The sequence below is a fragment of the Apium graveolens genome, chromosome 10 (assembly GCF_009905375.1).
Source record: "Apium graveolens cultivar Ventura chromosome 10, ASM990537v1, whole genome shotgun sequence".
Taxonomy (NCBI): Eukaryota; Viridiplantae; Streptophyta; class Magnoliopsida; order Apiales; family Apiaceae; genus Apium; species Apium graveolens.
In genome coordinates, this window is record NC_133656.1 from 115,904,951 (window position 1) to 115,924,856 (window position 19,906).

At 36.3% G+C, this 19,906-nt stretch overlaps 1 non-coding gene across 1 annotated transcript; it reads right to left on the minus strand.

Moving 5' to 3' along the window:
* Positions 1-6,228: 6,228 nt before the first annotated feature.
* LOC141694360 (small nucleolar RNA R71) lies at positions 6,229-6,334 on the minus strand. Its single transcript, XR_012563674.1, has one exon. It is a non-coding gene; the product is annotated as a small nucleolar RNA R71 (small nucleolar RNA).
* Between the last annotated feature and the right edge of the window lie 13,572 nt (positions 6,335-19,906).

Below are 19,906 nucleotides of genomic sequence, written 5' to 3' on the forward strand. Positions count from 1 at the left end.
CGACTTTCTTCAAAAGATCCAAATCACACAGTCGTTCCTTCAAAATTAACTTTTACATCACCTTTGAAACATTTTCTTTTGCATGACGCTAAAAAGAACTTGCAGACGCTCCGCTAGACGCTTCAAATTCCAATTTACCGACTCTTTGACGCTTTGAGCCCGAGGCTCCATCGGTTGGGGTTCGCTGAGAAGCAAATCTTGAACGGGTAAAAGGAGTCGATTTGCGTGCCATTGGCAACGACGAGTAGATGAAAAGAGAGAAGAAAAAGGGTGTGAGATTTAAGATAGAGTAGGTGATTAAGAAAACGAAAAGGTTAAGAAAATTGGTTTAAATAGAAGAAAGAACTGAAGAGTTAGAGATGGAAGTGGAAACGAATAGAAGAGGGAAAGAAGTGATCTACTGAAAAGAAAGTACATGCACGATATACGAGGAGGTGATAAATCTAATCAAAAGATATCCTAAATCTATTTACAATAAACACTCAACAACACACGGACTAAAAATAATAAAATAAAATAATACTAATAATTATACAAACAGATAAACACATGTAGTAATTATTAATTAACACAGAACTAAATTCTCTAATTATCACAAGAATATAAGATACAAAAACATATATAAATATTATGACAAATTACACAATTAATCACATAAAATTACATGGAACACATACCTAGTTCACGTCACATTACACAAAATCAATCTTCAGCTAAGGGCTTAGTGAAAATATCTGCACGTTGTTTCTCAGTAGATATATATATATATATATATATATATATATAAGTTCAATATTACCTTTAGAAATATTATCTCATTGAAAATAGTGGCGAACATCAATATGCTTAGTACGAGAATGCATGATTGGATTTTTTTAGAGATATTAATTGCAGAGGTATTATCACAATAAATAGGGATATTTGAGTAAGAAATATCAAAATCTTGCAATGTTTTTTGCATCCATGAAATTTGAGCACAGCAACTACCAGCTGCTATATACTCTCCTTCAGTATAGTAGAAAGAGCTACAGATGTTTGCTTTTTACTATGCCATGCAACCAAACAATCTCCTAAAAATTCACAAGCACCACTTGTGCTTTTTCTATCAACCTGTGACCCTGCATAGTCAGCATCTGAAAAACCGATTAAGTTAAAGGAAGAGGAGCTTGGATAAAACAATCCCAAGTCACTCGTACCTTTCAAATATTTAAAAATATGTTTAACGACATTCAAATGAGATTATTTAGGTTGAAATTAAAAACGAGCACACAAGCATACACTATACATAATGTCAGGCCGTGAGGCAGTTAAATATAATAATGAACCAATCATACCTCGAAATTTAGTGACATCTACAGGTGTACCTTGTTCATCCTTTGTAAGCTTAACCGAAGTACTCATCGGAGTTGATTTAGGTGTGACATGATCAAGTGCAAATCTTTTAAGTAGATCCTTTATGTACTTGCCTTGGTGAATAAATATCCCTGCATTAGACTGATTAATTTACAAACCTAAGAAGTACTGTAATTCACCCATCAAACTCATATCAAATTCTTTATGCATGCAATCGAAAAACCACTTACATAAAGATTCATTAGAGGATCCAAATACTATATCATCTACTTAAACTTGTACTAAAAGAAAGTTATCACGTTTATGAAATATAAAGAGAGTTGGATCGAGTGTACCATGAGTGAAATCATTGTTCACAAGAAACTGACTGAGACGTTCATACCAACAACGAGGAGACTGTCTCAAACCATAAACAGATTTCTTGAGCCTGTAAACATGGTTAGGATATGTTTCATGAATAAAACCTGGAGGCTGCTTGACGTATACTTCTTCCTTATGATAGCCATTTAGAAATGCGCTCTTGACGTCCATCTGATAAAGCTTGAACTTCTTGTGAGCTGCAAAAGCCATCAAAATTCTAATAGCTTCTAATCGAGCTACTGGAGCATATGTCTCGTCGTAATCGATTCCTTTCGAATGATATTTCCATCTTCATTCTTCTTATTCTTGAAAACCCAACGAGTACCAATGATTTTGACATCCTGAGGAGGTGGGACGAGTTCCCAAACGTCACAGCGCTCGAACTGGTTCAATTCTTCCTGCATTGCCACATACCGGTGTTCGCCTGCAACTGCTTCTTGAGCATTCTTGGGTTCGAACTCAGCAACAAAAGCACAGAATGCACATAGATTGTGAAGTCTGCTTCGCGTAGAGATTCCTTGATCCAAATCTGTAAGTAGATTATCTGGTGGATGATTTTTCACTGTTCTGGAAGACTTTGGAAGACGAATATTGCTCATTTCTTCTTCATTAGAGTTGTCTGCCTGGAAATGAATAGGAGTTGTCTCATTCCAAAGAGACTGTTTCATTTCCGCTTGTGAAGATTTATCCAGAGGAGTAACAGAATTCATATTTGAAACACTATCACGAGTTCTGGAGAGCCAGAAGATTCATCTGAAGCTTGAGTAGATCCTGGAGAATTATCATAAGACTGCGAAGGACCTGGAGAGTCTTGACTGTTAGAATTGTCAGAATGAGACTGTCTCATTTGGGAATGAGATGATAGATCCGCAGGGTCTTCATCAATTTGAGATATATTCCTTGAGGATTCATTGAAAGCAATATTGATGGATTCTTCTGCTTTGTTCTTGACAGAATTATACAGACGATAAGCTTTGCTTGTAGTAGAATATCCTAAGAAAATTCCTTCCGTAGATTTTGCATCGAATTTACCTCGATTATTTTGAGTATCTAAAATAAAACACTTTGAACCAAATACTCGAAAATAACTGATGTTAGGAGTCCTTTTCTTAAGTAATTCATAGGGAGTTTTAAGCAATATAGGACGAATAAGTACTCTATTTAAGACATAACAGGAAGTGTGTACCGCTTTAGCCCAAAATTTTCTTGAAAGCTTACTCTCATGTAGTAGAGTTCTAGCAGTTTCTTGTAGAGTCCTTTTTTTTGCGTTCTACTACACCGTTCTGTTAGGGAGTAAGAGGAAATGAGAATTCATGAGTAATTCCTCTTGATTGGCAGAAGGTTATGAAATCCTTCTCGAATTCACCTCCATGGTCACTACGGATAGTCTTGAGCTTATATGAATACTTAGTTTCAAGATTAGTAATAAGAACTTTAAATTCGACAAAAGCTTCATCCTTAGTGCGTAAGAATAGTACCCAAGTAAAACGGGAGTAATCATCAACTATAACAAATGCATAATTTTTACCTCCCAAACTTACATACCTCTCAGGACCAAAAAGATCTAGATGAAGAAGCTGCAAAAGATCAGTTATTGACACACGATTCTTAACAATAAAAGATGTCTTTACTTGTTTTCCTAGCTGACATGCTGTGCAAGGTTCAACCTTCTTAAATTTCAGCTTGGGTAGACCTCGTACTAGATCATGAGAATATATCTTCCGAAGAAGATCCATGTGAACATGACCTAGACGTCGATGCCAAAGATTCTGCTGATCTTGAACCGTAGCAAGACAAATTTCCTCCTGCTATTTATCAAAATCTAACACGAAAATATTCACTTTCCTTTTGGCAACTAAAGCAAACTCATTAGATTGAGTACCAATATAACATACATCTTTATCAAACTTAACTTTATGACCAGCATCGGTAAGTTGACTCACACTAAAAAGATTGTATTTCAAACCATCAACTAAACGAACGTTAGAAATATTAAACTTGTCATTATCAATGGTGCCTTTTCTAATAATTCGGACGGTGTTTGAGTCTCCAAGAGTACCTAAACCACCTTCCTTGGCAACTAGAGATAGAAACTTGGATTTATCACCCGTCATATGACGTGAACAACTACTGTCGATGATCCATTTATTTCGCGGAACATAGACCTTCAAATAAACCTGTAAAAATTGCTTTATCTCTTAGGTATCCACTTAACTAGGGGAGAGTGCGGGGCGGGTTTTGGGTAAAACCGAAACTGAAACCGCATACCCTCGGTTTTTAAAATTTAAAACTACAACCGAAACTACGGGTTCGGTTTCGGTTTTAAAAATCTCGGTTCGGTTTTTATCGGATCGGGTTCGGTTATAAAACCGCGTCCAATAAAATTAGCAAAATAAATACTAGTAATAAAATTTTTAAACATTCAAAGTATAAATACAAAGTATAATTTGTTCCGAAATAATAATACAAAATCATAATAAATTATAATAATCTAAAAAGAAGCAAGCACTATGAGCCATTGTTCATCATACAATGCACAACATCTAATACTTGTCTGTCCACCTTTATCATATTTATAAAAAACATAACAAATAATGTTAGGTCACACACACTGTAGAAGGGGGGTTGAATACAGTGTTGATATAATATATTTATATATATTTTATATGATTTTATTCTCATATTAATTCCGTTTTACACTGATTTGGATATTTATTTAATAGGTGTTGATGTTTTATTGTAGGTTACAAGGAAATTCTAGACTTGGAAGAATTTGGAGCAAAAAGTACTATTTTGGAGTGAAAATAGAAGAAAATTCGTAATATTGGACTACTCGGGCTACAAATATTGTTTGGGCCATATCTAGAGATCCAGAAGTCCGATTTTGATGATCTTACAGTCCACGCGAAGCCCATGGAATTCTCTTTAATTCGAAGATGATCCAGTAAGGAGAATCTAACCGGAGCAGCTCAGAAACTGCAGTGAACAGAAAGCTGCGAATTTTAATTACAGAATCCTACTCGGTCTAGAACTCTCACTTGTAATTTTATTAGAATAATAAAATACTTTTATTATGAGACTAGACTTCAGATTTTATTATTAGATAATAACAGAGATACATACCTACGTACTATTATAGAGAACAAGGGTTTTTCTTCATCTCTTTGATTGGATACACTTATTTTAGCTTGAATTCATTATTCTCCATTAGTATAAAGTTTAAGGTATTCCTTATTCTCTTGTTTTCATTGGTATATATTTTATATGGCGTTCATCATTGTTTTTATTGCTTTTACATCTAGCATGAGTGAGTAGTTTCATTCTAGGGCACAAAGGGAAGCCATGTTTGCACCATGAATATGCTTTAATTTGATTAGTAGTTTAATGGGTAAAAAGTAATTCTAGTCGATATATTTTAATACTTAATCTGTGTAATTGGCCAATATCATAGATTATCTGTATGCATTAGGGGTAATAGATCGGGAGATTTTACTCACTAGAGGCACACATATGATAGCAGAATTGAAAGTGAGAGCGGGAGCATCACTGGATTTCTGAAAGTGTTAATGCTTGGGAAATATTAACTTTTACTTTAATTACTTGACCCACTGGATTTCTATACTTTTATGATTAGCTTGGTGTAAACATGGTGAACCTGCATCGCCCTAGACCTTTAGTTAATTGATTTAAAAATATATTTAATTTGCATTAGTAAGCTAATTAAAAACCTTCAACATTCGTTCTTCTCTCGGAAATAATTAATAACAGTTAAATTGAAATTCTTAAAACTTAGTCTCCTTGTGGATACGACCTGCACTTGCCACTTTGTACTAGCAATAGACACCGTGCGCTTGCAGTTAGATATAAAATAACACATCAAGTTTTTGGCGCCGCTGCCGGGGAGACGCCTGGTTTATATAGATTTTAGTTTAATTGTTTTTGAATGTTTCCTTTGTCTCATTGGAGGTTTACTTCCAATTGAGGCATATTTCACTGTTTTTCTTGTCTTAGTTGTTGATGCTCAGGTCCAAAAAAGAAGCAGAAGTAACTCCTCTTAGTCCGGATTTTGGGATTACCTGTCAGCAATACATAGATCGAGTAAGAAAAGAAAGGCAGCAAAATCTCGGTGATTTAAAGATCATAATGGCAGAACTTCTTATTAAATCTTTGAAGAACTATTCACAACCCTCTCTGAGTGGTGTGCCAACTGGACTTACTATGCCAACTATTGAAGCAACAAACTTTGAGATCAAACCAGCATTGCTCACTATGATCCAGCAGAATCAGTTTGCTGGTCTTCCCTCTGAAGACCCTACACTTCATCTACAAAGGTTTCAACAACTCTACTCTACCATCAAACATCGGGGTGTCACTGCAGACCAATTGAAAGTCATGTTGTTCGGGTTTTCTCTTCGTGATAAAGCTAAAAAATGGTTGAATGATATCAACGTGACTGAGTGGAACGAAATTGCTCAAGCTTTCTTAACTGAGTATTTCCCTCCTAACAGAACTGATGACTTGATTGACAAGATGATGGGTTTCAAATAAGAATATGGAGAGTCTCTTAAAGATGCTTGGGAGAGATTCAAAGATCTTCAACGTGCATGCCCTCATCATGGTCTTGAGAAGTGGTTTCTGATTAAACGCTTCTACAATGGTCTTGACCCTGAAACAAAGGGTACTGTTGATAATGTTGCAGGTGGTGTTTTTCTAGATAAGGGAGTTGATGATGCATATGCTTTTCTTGAAAATTTGGCTGCAAATCACTTTAATAACCCGAGAGCACCTAAGAAGGGAGGTAAACTTGAAGTGGAGGCTTATTCTCTCTTATCATCTCAGCTCGCTGCGTTAACTCAGGAGATTCATTCTTTGAAGACTTCACAATCATCTAATCCTCCTATGAGTATTAATGCATTGTCATCCATGGCTCCTATGAATAATCTTGTTTGTGAAGTGTGCGGTGTTCAAGGACACTTAGGTAATGAATGCTCTTATAATTTTCAGAATTCACAAAATTTTCAGATGGAGCAAGCTAATATTTTTCAACAAAGGCAGCAGTATAATCCTTACTCCAACACTTATAATCCTGGTTGGAGAGATCATCCGAATTTCTCATATAGGAACAATAATGCACAAAATCTTCCTATGCCTAATCAGCAGCAACAGTATCAACAATCTTATTAGAGTTCTCAACAACAACAGTATAAGCCTTCTCAGGGTCCTATGAATCCTCCTGGATTTCAGAAGCCTCCTCAAAATTACGCTCCTCAAGCTAGTCAAGCTGCACAGCCTGATCAGACAAATGAGATGCTGAAATTACTGATGCAAGAGATTAAAGATATGAAAGTTCATAATAAGATGATGGAAACTCAGATTGCACAATTAGCTAGTTCTTCAACAGCAAGGCAGCCTGGATCTTTACCATCACAACCAACAAATCCAAAAGAGAATGTGAATGCCATTTATCTTAGGAGTGGTCTTACCTATGATGGTCCTTCAATGCCTACTGCTGATGTGTCTGCTGACCAAGAAAAGGAAATCAGTAAAGATGACAATGTGGATGATGTTGATCAGACAGATAAGAGTGGAACTGAAGGAAGCAAGAAATCTAATAACGAGAAGATTGTAAATGCTCCTCCACCGCTTGTGCCTAAGTTACCATTCCCTAGCAGGATGAACAGAATAAGGGTAGATCAACAATTTGGTAAATTTATGACACTTGTCAAAAATCTTGAGGTAACAGTTCCTTTCACTGATTTAATTTCTCAAGTTCCATCATATGCAAAGTTTCTAAAGGATATTTTGACAAAGAAACGATCTTTTGGTGAGGTGGAGATAGTAGCTTTTACTGAAGAGTGTAATGTTGTTTTATAAAATAAGTCTCCACCTAAACTTAAAGATCCTGGAAGTTTTTCAATTCCTTGTCATTTAGGTGCATTATTTATTGACAAAGCTTTATGTGACTTAGGCGCTAGCGTCTCTGTCATGCCTCTCTCGATTTTTCAAAAATTAAATATGGGAGAGTTGAAATGCACACAAATGACACTGCAAATGGCGGACCGTTCAATAAAATATCCTTTGGGTATTTTAGAGGATGTGCCTATCAGGGTTGGAAAATTTTATATTCCTGTAGACTTTGTAGTGTTGGATATGTAAGAGGATAGCCAAACTCCCATTATTTTGGGGAGACCATTCCTCTGTACTGCATGTGCTGTTATTGATGTTAAAAATGGAACTCTAACTTTGAGTGTGGGTGACGATAAAATTACTTTCACTCTAACCTCTGCCCTTAAGTCCCCTTTGCTTGAGAATACTTGTTGTAGGATTAATGTCATCGATGAAATTGTTCATGATGAGCTACCTCAAATTTTGTTGAATAATGCATTGGAAGCAGTTCTTATGCTTGAAGCCTCAGAAGGGGAATGACATGCTGAAGTTGACTCATTGATTCTTGAGTTGGATGGTAAGGCTGATCCAAGACGAGGTTGTGAGGTAACAAATAATATTACTTCTTGTGATAAACCTCGGGTAAAGAAATTAGAGTTAAAGCCTTTGCCATCTAATCTCAAGTATGTGTATCTTGATGATAATGAGTCTTTTCCTGTGATTGTTAGTTCTAATCTTGATGATGGTCAAATTTCTAAACTTCTTACTGTGTTGCGTATGCATAGAAAAGCAATTGGGTATAGTATTGATGATCTTAAAGGGATTAGCCCAGACTTTTGCATGCATAGAATTCATCTAGATGAAGATCATAAGCCTTGCATACAGGGACAACGCCGTTTGAACCCTAACATGCAATAGGTTGTTAAAAAAGAAGTCTTAAAATTACTTGATGCGGGGATTATTTACCCAATTTCTGACTCAAAATGGGTAAGCCCGGTTCAAGTAGTTCCTAAGAAAGGAGGTACCACTGTGATTAAAAATGATAAAGATGAATTAATTCCCACTAGAGTTGTCACTGATTGGCGAATGTGTATTGACTATCGCAGGTTAAACACCGCCACAAAAAAAGATCATTACCCTCTTCCATTCATTGATCAAATGTTATAAAGACTTGCAAAGCATAAATTCTTTTGTTATTTGGATGGGTACTCAGGGTTCTTTCAGATCCCTATACACCCTGATGGCCAGGAAAAGACTACATTTACATGTCCATACGGTACATTCGCATATCGAAGAGTGCCATTTGGATTATGTAATGCCCCTGCTACTTTTCAGCGTTGCATGACAGCCAATTTTTCTTATTTCATTGAGTCTATTATGGAAGTATTTATGGATGATTTCAGTGTTTATGGTTCTGATTTTGATGTGTGTCTGCATAATCTTTCTAAAGTGCTTAAAAGATGTGAAGAGGTTAATTTGGTTTTAAATTGGGAAAAGTGCCACCTCATGGTCAATGAAGGAGTGGTACTTGGTCATCTTATTTCTGAACGTGGCATCCAAGTTGACAAAGAAAAAATTGAGGTGATTGAGAAACTTCCTCCTCCTGTTAATGTCAAGGGAGTTAGGAGTTTCTTAGGTCATGCGGGGTTTTACCGACGTTTTATAAAAGATTTTTCACAAATTGCAAAACCCCTCACTCAATTGTTGCTTAAGGATGCCACTTTTGAGTTTACTGACGCTTGTCTAGAATCTTTCTACAGGATAAAGAATGCTTTGGTCACTGCACCTATCATACAACCCCTAAATTGGAATCTTCCTTTCAAAATCATGTGTGATGCAAGTGATTATGCTGTGGGTGCAGTTCTTGGTCAAAGAAAGGACAAGGTATTGCACGCTATCTACTATGCAAGTAAAACCTTGGATGAAGCTCAGGTGAACTACGCTACTACTGAGAAGGAGCTTCTAGCAGTGGTCTATGCTCTTGACAAGTTTCATGTTTATCTCATTGGTTCCAAAGTCATTGTTCATACAGATCATTCTGCTCTTAAATATCTATTGGCCAAGAAGGAAGCAAAACCGAGGCTTATTTGTTGGATACTGTTACTCCAAGAATTTGACTTGGAAATTAAGGACAAGAAAGGTGCTGAGAACGTGGTTGCAGATCATTTCTCACGGTTGCGTTTCAAAACGGATACTGTATCAGACATTCCAGTTGACGATTCTTTTCCAGATGATCACTTATTTGCGGTTGCTACTCAAACTCCTTGGTATGCAGACTTTGCAAATTTCTGTGTTAGTGGCTCTCACCCTCCAGAATTGACCTATCAACAGCGAAAACGGTTCTATCATGATGCTAAACAATATTTTTGGGATGACCCTTTCTTGTATCGAAAGTGCGCTGATGGTATCTTTCGTAAATGTGTTCCCGAGTTTGAAGTAAATGACATTCTCCGGCATTGTCATTCTCTAGCATGTGGAGGACACCATGGTCCATCTAAGACCGCTGCAAAGGTACTCCAATATGGTTTCTTTTGGCCTTCTTTATTTAAGGATGCTCATGCTTTCTGTCTGGCTTGTGATGCATGCCAAAGAACGGGTAATATTTCTAAACGCCATGAGATGCCACAAACTGGGATTCTAGAAGTTGAAATTTTTGATGTATGGGGTATTGATTTCATGGGACCTTTCCCAACTTCTTGTGGGATGAAGTACATCTTGGTTGCTGTTGACTATGTATCGAAGTGGGTTGAAGCTATTGGATCGACAACCAATAATTCTAAGGTTGTGATAAAGCTCTTTAAAAATATTATCTTTCCACGTTTTGGAGTTCCAAGAACAGTGATAAGTGATAGTGGTTCTCATTTTCGCCATCGACAATTTAAAACTCTTCTCAAGAAGTATGGTGTTACTCACAAGATTGGCCTAGCATATCATCCGCAGACAAGTGGCCAAGTAGAGGTTTCAAATCGTCAAATCAAAAGCATCCTAGAGAAGGTGGTTGTAAAGTCTCGAAAAGATTGGTATTTGAAGTTAGATGACGCTTTGTGGGCTTACCGGACAACTTATAAGACCCCTATTGGCACTACTCCATATCGACTTGTCTATAGAAAGGCATGTCATTTGCCGGTTGAGCTTGAACATCGTGCTTTTTGGGCTATAAAAGAGCTCAACATGGATTTGAAAGCTGCGGGTGAAGCAAGACTTCTTCAGATTAATGAGTTAGATGAGCTTCGTTTGGATGCTTATGACAATTCTCGGCTGTACAAGGAAAGAACGAAAAGAATACATGACAAGATGATCCAACGACGTGATTTTCAAGTTGGTGACAAAGTTCTGTTATTTAATTCGAGGCTTCGGCTATTTCCTGGAAAGCTCAAATCTAGATGGTCCGGGCCATTCACTATTACTGATGTTAAATTTCATGGCGCTATTGAAATAATGAGATCTGATGGAGGAAAATTTAAAGTAAACGGTCAACGCCTGAAATTATATGTAGATGGTTCATTCGTTGGAAAATTGGAGACGGTTCGTCTCAACAACCTCGTTACTAAGCTTTAAATCGGGGGTAGAAGTCAAGCTAATGACTCTAAAGGAGCGTTTTTTGGGAGGCAACCCATTGTGTTGGTAATGTATTTTATTGTATTATTATTATTAATTATTATTATTATTGTATTATTATTATATGATATTTTTGTATTTTTTTATTACTTCTGTTAGGTGCTTGATGAATTTTGTGTGAAGTGTTTCAGGAGAAAACTTAATTTTGATGCAGCAATTAATAAACATGGCCTAGATATCACCCGAGAGAAATTTTATTCTCTACCCCGCGGTGCACAAATCGTCTGTTTACAAGTATTTTGGTTCCGTTGGCTACCCCCGTGCGGGGTTTCTCTACCCGCGGTGTACATTGCTTCTGTACTTTCTGAAAAGTCAGCTTCTTTTCACGCGCCTTGGTGCATAATATATTACCGCGGTGCGCTGAGCCTCTGTACTAAACACAACTTCACGTCGTACACTTGATTCCTGTTGCTGCTCCACACATTCAATTTTAATCTGTTGGGCTTTTTGACCTGCGGCCCATTCACAATTTATTCCGTTGGGCTTTTTCTTTTATTCCAGCCCATTATAAGGCTCATCTACATCCAGCTACTGCTCATCTACAACATTTACATCCAGCTTTCTTTAAGTCCATGCATCCAGGCCCAAACAATCTCAACCGGCCCAGTTCAATTCTTTAGCAGATTGATTGGTGGCCTTCCCATTTAGCAAAAATGTATTGGAAATGTTGGGAGAAGGAATTGAACCCCTGACCTTGGTATTGCTAAGCTTCTAGCTGGAGTACTCTACAACACTTTGTATGTTAACTAATGCATTTAACATTATAAATAAGGAAGCTGAGAATGAAAATTAAAGTATTTGAGACACCTTCCACCATTCTTTTTCAAGTGGGATTTTGGGCACAAGCACTGGGGGAGTAGTTCTTACTTTCTTTGTATAATTTATTATTATTATTATTTTCTTTTTGTATTTTTTTAGAATTGTGTGAGTTATTATTATATTATTATAATATTGTACTATAATATAATTTTTTTTCTTTTCTTTTTCATATTTGTTCTTTGAGGACAATGAACCACTTTAGTGTGTGGATGTGTTCTCAATCATATTATATTTTAAAAAATTCAAAAAAAAATTATTTATTATTAAATTCAAAAAAATTAAAAAAAAATATTTTGTATATAATTATCTTGTCTCAAGAGCATGTTAGCATGAATACGTACCCATTGTGTAGATTAATTTTACATGATTAATTCTGAGTATCATATCCGTGAAAATCATTTGATGCTTGATAATTCCTTCTGTGTGTTTGCGAAAATTTGAAAACTTGAGATGCTTCTTAGTTAATTTCAGTGAGTCGAGCATGCTTTTGCCTTGTGAGGATTTGAGCCTAATTTATGATTGATGCATTCTTTATCAATCGATTTCGTTTGTTTTGTGATGTTCATCATTTGCATGTTGCTCTAGAACTTGTTTTAAACCATTTTGAGACTATATGATATTTGTGTACATGAATATGATAAAGGCACTAGGGTTACTTTATTTACCTAAACAATAACCATGAAAAATATATCCTTAGTGAACTCACTTAAGCTTATATCCTGTTTCTTTCATATATCACCAATCTAAATTTCTTTAGCCTACTTATTTATTCTTATCTTGATTTACTGGTAGAGCATATTGATTCAACTTCAGGGTTGGTGAATCTTAAGTGTGGGGATTTCTTTAGTTAAGGTGATACATTTCAGTGGGAATAAACATAAAATAGCTACTTGATCTTAAAAAAAAGAAAAGAAAGATTAAGTACTCCTTTGAGATCATTGGGCGGCAATTACAATGTCATCTGAAAGGGACGATCCATGGATGTGCTGGTATCAAGTTCATTCTTGGTGACTTTTCACTGCCCTTGGTTACTGGAAAATTACTTGAATTTGAAAAAAATTGAAAAAAAAGAACAAGATCAGGTTTATGTTCATTGCTTGTTACAATATGAAAGTGGGGAAAGTACATGGGTTATATGTGCTTTGAAATTTAATGTTTGTGAGAGACTTATCATCTTTTACATGATCTAATTTTCATGTTGAGTGCTTTAATTAAAAGTGAACAGTATGCTCTACTGGTTTATCTAGTTAGCCACTTGTTAGCCATTTTCTTGATATCCTACCCGTACCTAAGCCTCATTACAACCTTATCAAAGACCTTTTGATTCATGTATGCATGTATACGAAGTAGTGGAGATTCAGTGGACAACCAGACATATGGTAGCACATGTACATTGATTGAACTTGAGTGAAACACTTACACCTATACACTTGTGTGAGTTGATAATCACGTGTGATTTCCATCCATAGCGTGCTCACTTACTGATTGCGACTTTGATGTCTATTTCATGATATTTTTGTCTATCAAGACATTGTGTGCATACTTGGATTATTTTGTGTTAATTGATGCTTAAGTGAGAGTACTTGTACTTTTCAGACACTTTCAGGTTGTTATGTGATTGAGCTTTACATGTGTGGAGTACCATGATATGTTGCATGTTTGAGAGATTTGGTGACTGAAAATATTTGATTTTGTGGGTACATCTTCTACAGGCCCTCACAAGACAAAACTCGTCCTACTAGGGCTGCCTAGGGGTTTAACGGCTTGTTGAATTCGCTCAGTGCAATCGTGCCATCTACGAAAACGATGTTAGCTAGTTAGGACTTAGTTTTTATTTCACTTATTTGCCCGAGGACGTGCAAATGCTTAGTGTGGGGATGTTTGATATAATATATTTTTATATATATATTATATGATTTTATTCTCATATTAATTCTGTTTTGCACTGATTTGGATATTTATTTAATAGGTTTTGATGTTTTATTGTAGGTTACAAGGAAATTCTAGACTTGGAAGAATTTGGAGCAAAAAGTACTATTTTGTAGTGAAAATAGAAGAAAATTCGTAATATTGGACTACTCGGGCTGCAAATATTGTTTGGGTCATATCTAGAGATCCAGAAGTCCGATTTTGACGATCTTACAGTCCACGCGAAGCCCATGGAATTCTCTTTAATTCGAAGATGGTTCAGTAAGGAAAATCCAACCGGAGCAGCCCAGAAACTGCAGTGAACAGAAAGCTGCGAATTTTAATTACAGAATCCTACTCGGTCTAGAACTCTCACTTGTAATTTTATTAGAATAATAAAATACTTTTATTATGAGACTAGACTTCAGATTTTATTATTAGATAATAACAGAGATACATACGTACATACTATTATAGAGAACTAGGGTTTTTCTTCATCTCTTTGATTGGATACACTTATTTTAGCTTAGATTCATTATTCTCCATTAGTATAAAGTTCAAGGTATTCCTTATTCTCTTGTTTTCATTGGTATATGTTTTACATGACGTTCATCAATGTTTTTATTGCTTTTACATCTAGCATGAGTGAGTAGTTTCATTCTAGGGCGCAAAGGGAAGTCATGTTTGCACCATGAATATGTTTTAATTTGATTAGTAGTTTAATGGGTAAAAAGTAATTCTAGTCGATATGTTTTAATACTTAATCTGTGTAATTGGCCAATATCATAGATTATCTGTATGCATTAGGGGTAATAGATCGGGAGATTTTACTCACTAGAGGCACATATACGATAGCAGAATTGAAAGTGAGAGCGGGAGCATCACTGGATTTCTAAAAGTGTTAATGCTTGGGAAAGATTAACTTTTACTTTAATTACTTGACCCACTGGATTTCTATACTTCTATGATTAGCTTGGTGTAAACATGGTGAACCTGCATCGCCCTAGAACTTTAGTTAATTGATTTGAAAACATATTTAATTTGCATTAGTAAGATAGTTAAAAACCTTCAACATTCGTTCTTCTCTCGGAAATAATTAATAACAGTTAAATTGAAATTCTTAAAACTTAGTCTCCTTGTGGATACGACCTGCACTTGCCACTTTGTACTAACAATAGACACCGTGCGTTTGCGGTTAGATATAAAATAACACATCAAGTGTATAGCACAATCAAATCGAATTCAAAGAACACAAGTAACAAAAAACAAACTTTATTAAACTCTGTTATAATGTGGAACTGTCTTCTCTCAGTGATGAACACAATATCACGAGAGCTGTTAGGGTTACAATAAATATTATTCTCGATTTTGATAACAGTTTTAGTGTACACCCTATGTCTGTGTTTATATACTACACAGTTACAAGATAATCACTAATTGATATGGAATATAATTTTTCTTCCTAAAATATATCAATCAGATATCTTTTCTTCCAAGTATTCAATTCTTCATAGAATTCCTTCTTCATACATATCTCTTCTTGCATTTGTCTTGATCTTCTTTCATTTCAATCAGCCGCCTTCCTTATCTGAAAGTCTCCTTGAGTCCTGATATTATCTCCTGATAAATATCTTCTGAACCTTAAGTTCTGATAACTTAAGTTCTGACTTCAGTATAAGTGCTGATTTCCAGTTAATTACTAATTTGTCCTGTTTAAGTAAGATCTGAAAACTAAACACAAATCATATTAGACATGACATTATCAAATATATCTAACAATCTCCCCCAACTTGTAAATTAGCATAATATACAAGTTTAACAGATATTTGATGATGTCAAAAACATTAAGTACAAATGCATGAGAATTTGACTAGATAACTACAAGTTACAGTCCTTAAAGCTTTACCAACTTTAACTTCAGATAACAACTTTAGTCTGTATACATATCAGAATTTAAGCAGTTGTAGATCTTGACTTGGCTTCAATTTCTGATCTCTTCAATGTCAGGAGTTGTTTTGAAATAGTTCTTTAAGAAACATCTCTCAGCATATCTGAGTTCATCAATCATTCTCCTTTTAGCATTCTTCAATTCAACCGTATCTTCACCAATTTGAAAGATAGCAGCCCTAAGATCATTTATTTTAGCTTTCCCTATCTCCTGATCTAGTCTGATCAGATATGCCTTGTCAGACTCAAGATTGAATTCTACAGCCTTATAACCCAGAAAGGTAGTTATAATCTTAGCAGAGTTAGGCTTCATCTCGACAATATCACCCTTGTGATCTCTGTACTTTGGACAATATGTGCTGTCAGACTTTACAGAATAAAGCTTCTTCTGTCTCTGAATTTGAGTCATCAAATAATTTGCAGCACTATCTGTTAATCTGTTCTTCACATGAAGTAGAAATAGAACATGTTCTAGTTCCTCATAATACTTCAGTGGTATAGCATTCTGCCTAATATGGTAAACCCTTCCATCTGTCATGAAGTATAACAAGATGTGTTCTTTCAAGAAGGTATGGTAAACCATCTGTACAGATTCAAGCTGATTCAATCTTTCAGGAGTTGCTCCAACACCTGGTTCACTTAAGGAAGTTGGATCATTGGTTGTGTTTTGTACTCTTCTTTCATCAGCACTACCCAGTCCAGATTTATCTCTTGCTTCCTTTCCTGTAACTAGTCTTGCTTCAAAACCACTTGCTGCAGTCTTTAAAGGTTGAGTCTGTTTGGCTTTAGTGAATCCTGGTAGGAGTAACTTTGAGGATTTAACATGAACAGTGTCAGAGGTTTCCTTTGACTTATCTTCTGATATCAAGCCAACTTGAGCTATGTCAGAGGTTGCTTGATTCAGTGTCATATCAGAACTTACTATATCTTGACTCTGAACAACTTGAGCCATGTCAGAGGTTGTTTGAGAAATTTTCCTTGAAACCAGAGTAAGATTATCATCTTCATCAGATATTTCTTCATCCATAGGAGACACATAAACCTTTACAGGTTCACCAACTTTTTCTTTGCCCTTGGACCTTGGATCTATCTGCAATTGTGATTTGGCCTTGGTTGCCACAGGATTTGTCCTTTCTTTTATCACAATGCCTTTAGCCGTAGGAAGTTTCTTTTCAACAACAGAAGCTTCAGATTTGGAGATGACTTTTTCTAACTTAAGTCTAGCTTCTTCTTCCTTTAGACTCTCAAAGTCCATTCCTGGATTTTCTTTCAGAAATAACTGTCTTGAAATTTCTTCATCAAGTTCCAAAAGTTCATCAGAACTTATCCTTTTACCAGTATCAGAAGTTATTCTTCTCCCAGTATCAGAACCTGTTCTTTGACTTGTAGTTCCAGTTCTACTTGATGAGAGACCTCCACCTTGACCATGACCTCCACCCATTCAAGAGTTTCCCGGATCATTACCATCATCCTTTCCCTTCAGTGTCTTAACATGTTTGCATTTGGACTTAATTACCTTCTCCCCCTTTTTGGCATCAGCAGGTAAAACAAGAGAGACAAACAATTCCACTGAGGATTAGATCTCATTGAGTTGAGATTGCTGAGAAGCTTGATTTTTCAAAATTTCATCAATCTGAGACTGTTGCTTCTCTTGGGTTTTCTCAGTGTAGGCAATTCTGTCAAAGGTAGGTTTGAAAAACATCTTCTTGTCCAGCTTGACAACTGTATCTTGCTGATTCAAGGATTCTTGAATCTTGTCCACCTTGGCCTGAGTTACAGATTGTTGACCTTGAAGGTGCCTTGTACTAAGTGCAGTAACTCTTAGCTGTGTCTTGAAATCATCATTGACTAGCATCTCATCAACTTTTGCCAAGTGCTGAGCAAGAATCTTTTCAGAAGGAACAAAACTGACTGAGTTCCATTCTTTAGTCCACTCCTCTCCTCTAGGAGTTTCAATCCAAGGTACCGGTGCTTCCCCTGTAACAAACTTCTTGACTATCTCAGCTTTTGAAGGAGCTTGTAGAGGTGCATGTCCAGAAGGACCAGCTGCTTCAGCATCTACATTTGTAGCAGCATTACCAGTATTATCAACATTTGCAGCATCAGAACTTATAAAGTCAACATCTTCAGCATCCTCTGATAAAAGAACAGTATGAGAGGCTATAGAGGCTTCAACATCATCCTCTAAGTGCTGATCTCCAACTAAGTTCTGATCAACAGCCATATTCTGATGCTTACCGAAAATCTGATCTTCAGTATCTAGATACAGAGAAAGTGTTGTAGGCAATTCTGGATTAAAATCAGCATCAGGAATTGGTGTTGTTGGTGGAGTGACTTGAGTTGGTGGAGCTTCTAGATTCAAAACCTGAGGCACTTCCAAGTTATGGATGTCAATTTTATCACTTGGCCCCTGGTTATCAGCATGTACTGGAGATACTGGAGGTGTGAGAATGTGAGTAGTTTCTGGCTCATGTAGTGGAGAGAGATGAGTTGCATGAAGGTCTGGATCAGCACTAGGAGAATTGTGAGCTTCAACAGGGTCTTATGATATCAGAGATTCCTGACCCCCTTCCTTAGCTGCTGCTTCCATTCCTTTACCAAAATCTTCAGGCCTTTTTGCCAATGATTTGAATATTTTAGCTTTTGAGGAGGCTGTAGGAGCTGTATCATCAGGAATTACGCTTTCTAAGCCTTGTTAGGGGCCTAGAACTCCCAATATCAACATCCTTCTGAGAAGAGACCTTCTCAGCTTCTAAAACAACAGGTTCTGATATAGGAACCTGTTCCTCAGCATCTGATTCATCTCGCAGAATGAATCTCCTTCTCCTCTGTTGTGTCTGAGGTACTTTCTTAGTCCTCTTAGGTTTGGAAGATGAAGGCTGCACTATAGGATCTGAAGGTTGAGGTTGAGAAGTTTGAGGTGGGTGAGTAGAGGTGGTAGGTGCTGATGGATGAGGTTCAGATGGTTGAACATCAGGATATAATGCAGTGTATTTAACTGGTTCGTAGGTTATTAAGGCTTGTTTGGCAGATATAGGAATTAGGAGGGGTCTTAACACAGCCTTCTTATTATCAGTAGATAATAAGTCATTAAAAGCTCTTTTAGCTAGTCTAAATGATAAAATTAATTCACTAGCAGATCGGGGCTTATTATCACAACAGAAACTATAGATAAGCTGACAGAATCTAGCAAAATAAATAGTAGTTCTATCTTCTGTCATTCTATCCCCAAGAAAACCTAAGACAACACTTGCATAGTCAAAATCAGTTTGATTTATGAGAGCATACCGTATTTGTTGGCTGAATATGGAAATTGCATCGAAATTGGAACATTTGTTTGCAAAAGCCTTGGTTATGCAATCAAAGAAGAAACTCAATTCCCTCCTTATGAAAGATCTCTTCAACTGGCCCAGCCTTGCCAATGTCTTCTCATATCCCAGACTGGCCATCATGTTTTGAAGAACTGGCTCTTCAACAGTAGAATATACACAGTTCTCAGGTAGCTGCAGTGCTTGTCGAACCGTAGACAATGTCACAACATATTCATCCTCCCTGATGAAAAAATAATACTTGGGGACCCTTGAGCACCACCATCATCATATACACCACTTCTCCAGAACTCCAGTACTTGAGTACCGGATACTGCTTCAGGTTCGGTCAGAGCATACCCAATATCAGAACTAGCAAGAAAGTCCTGAATGAAGTGAAGTTCAGATGGGGCTTCTGACTTGCTAAGAATAGCGGAGAAGTTATTAGGAACAAACGTAGCTATAAGGACCCCTGTATTTTTGAACTATTTAAATATGTGATTATTATGGAAATTATTAAAAAAAAATATGTGTATTGGTTTGACCGGTATGTGTTGTTTGATTTTTATCTAGGTGCGATTTATGATGTACTGGGTAGTTCGTGTGATTAATTAAGGAATTGCATTGAATTGTTCCACTTTTAAAGTGGATTTAATGCAACTTTATTTGTATAAATATTTAAAGTGTCTCTAAAATTGTTTTTATGA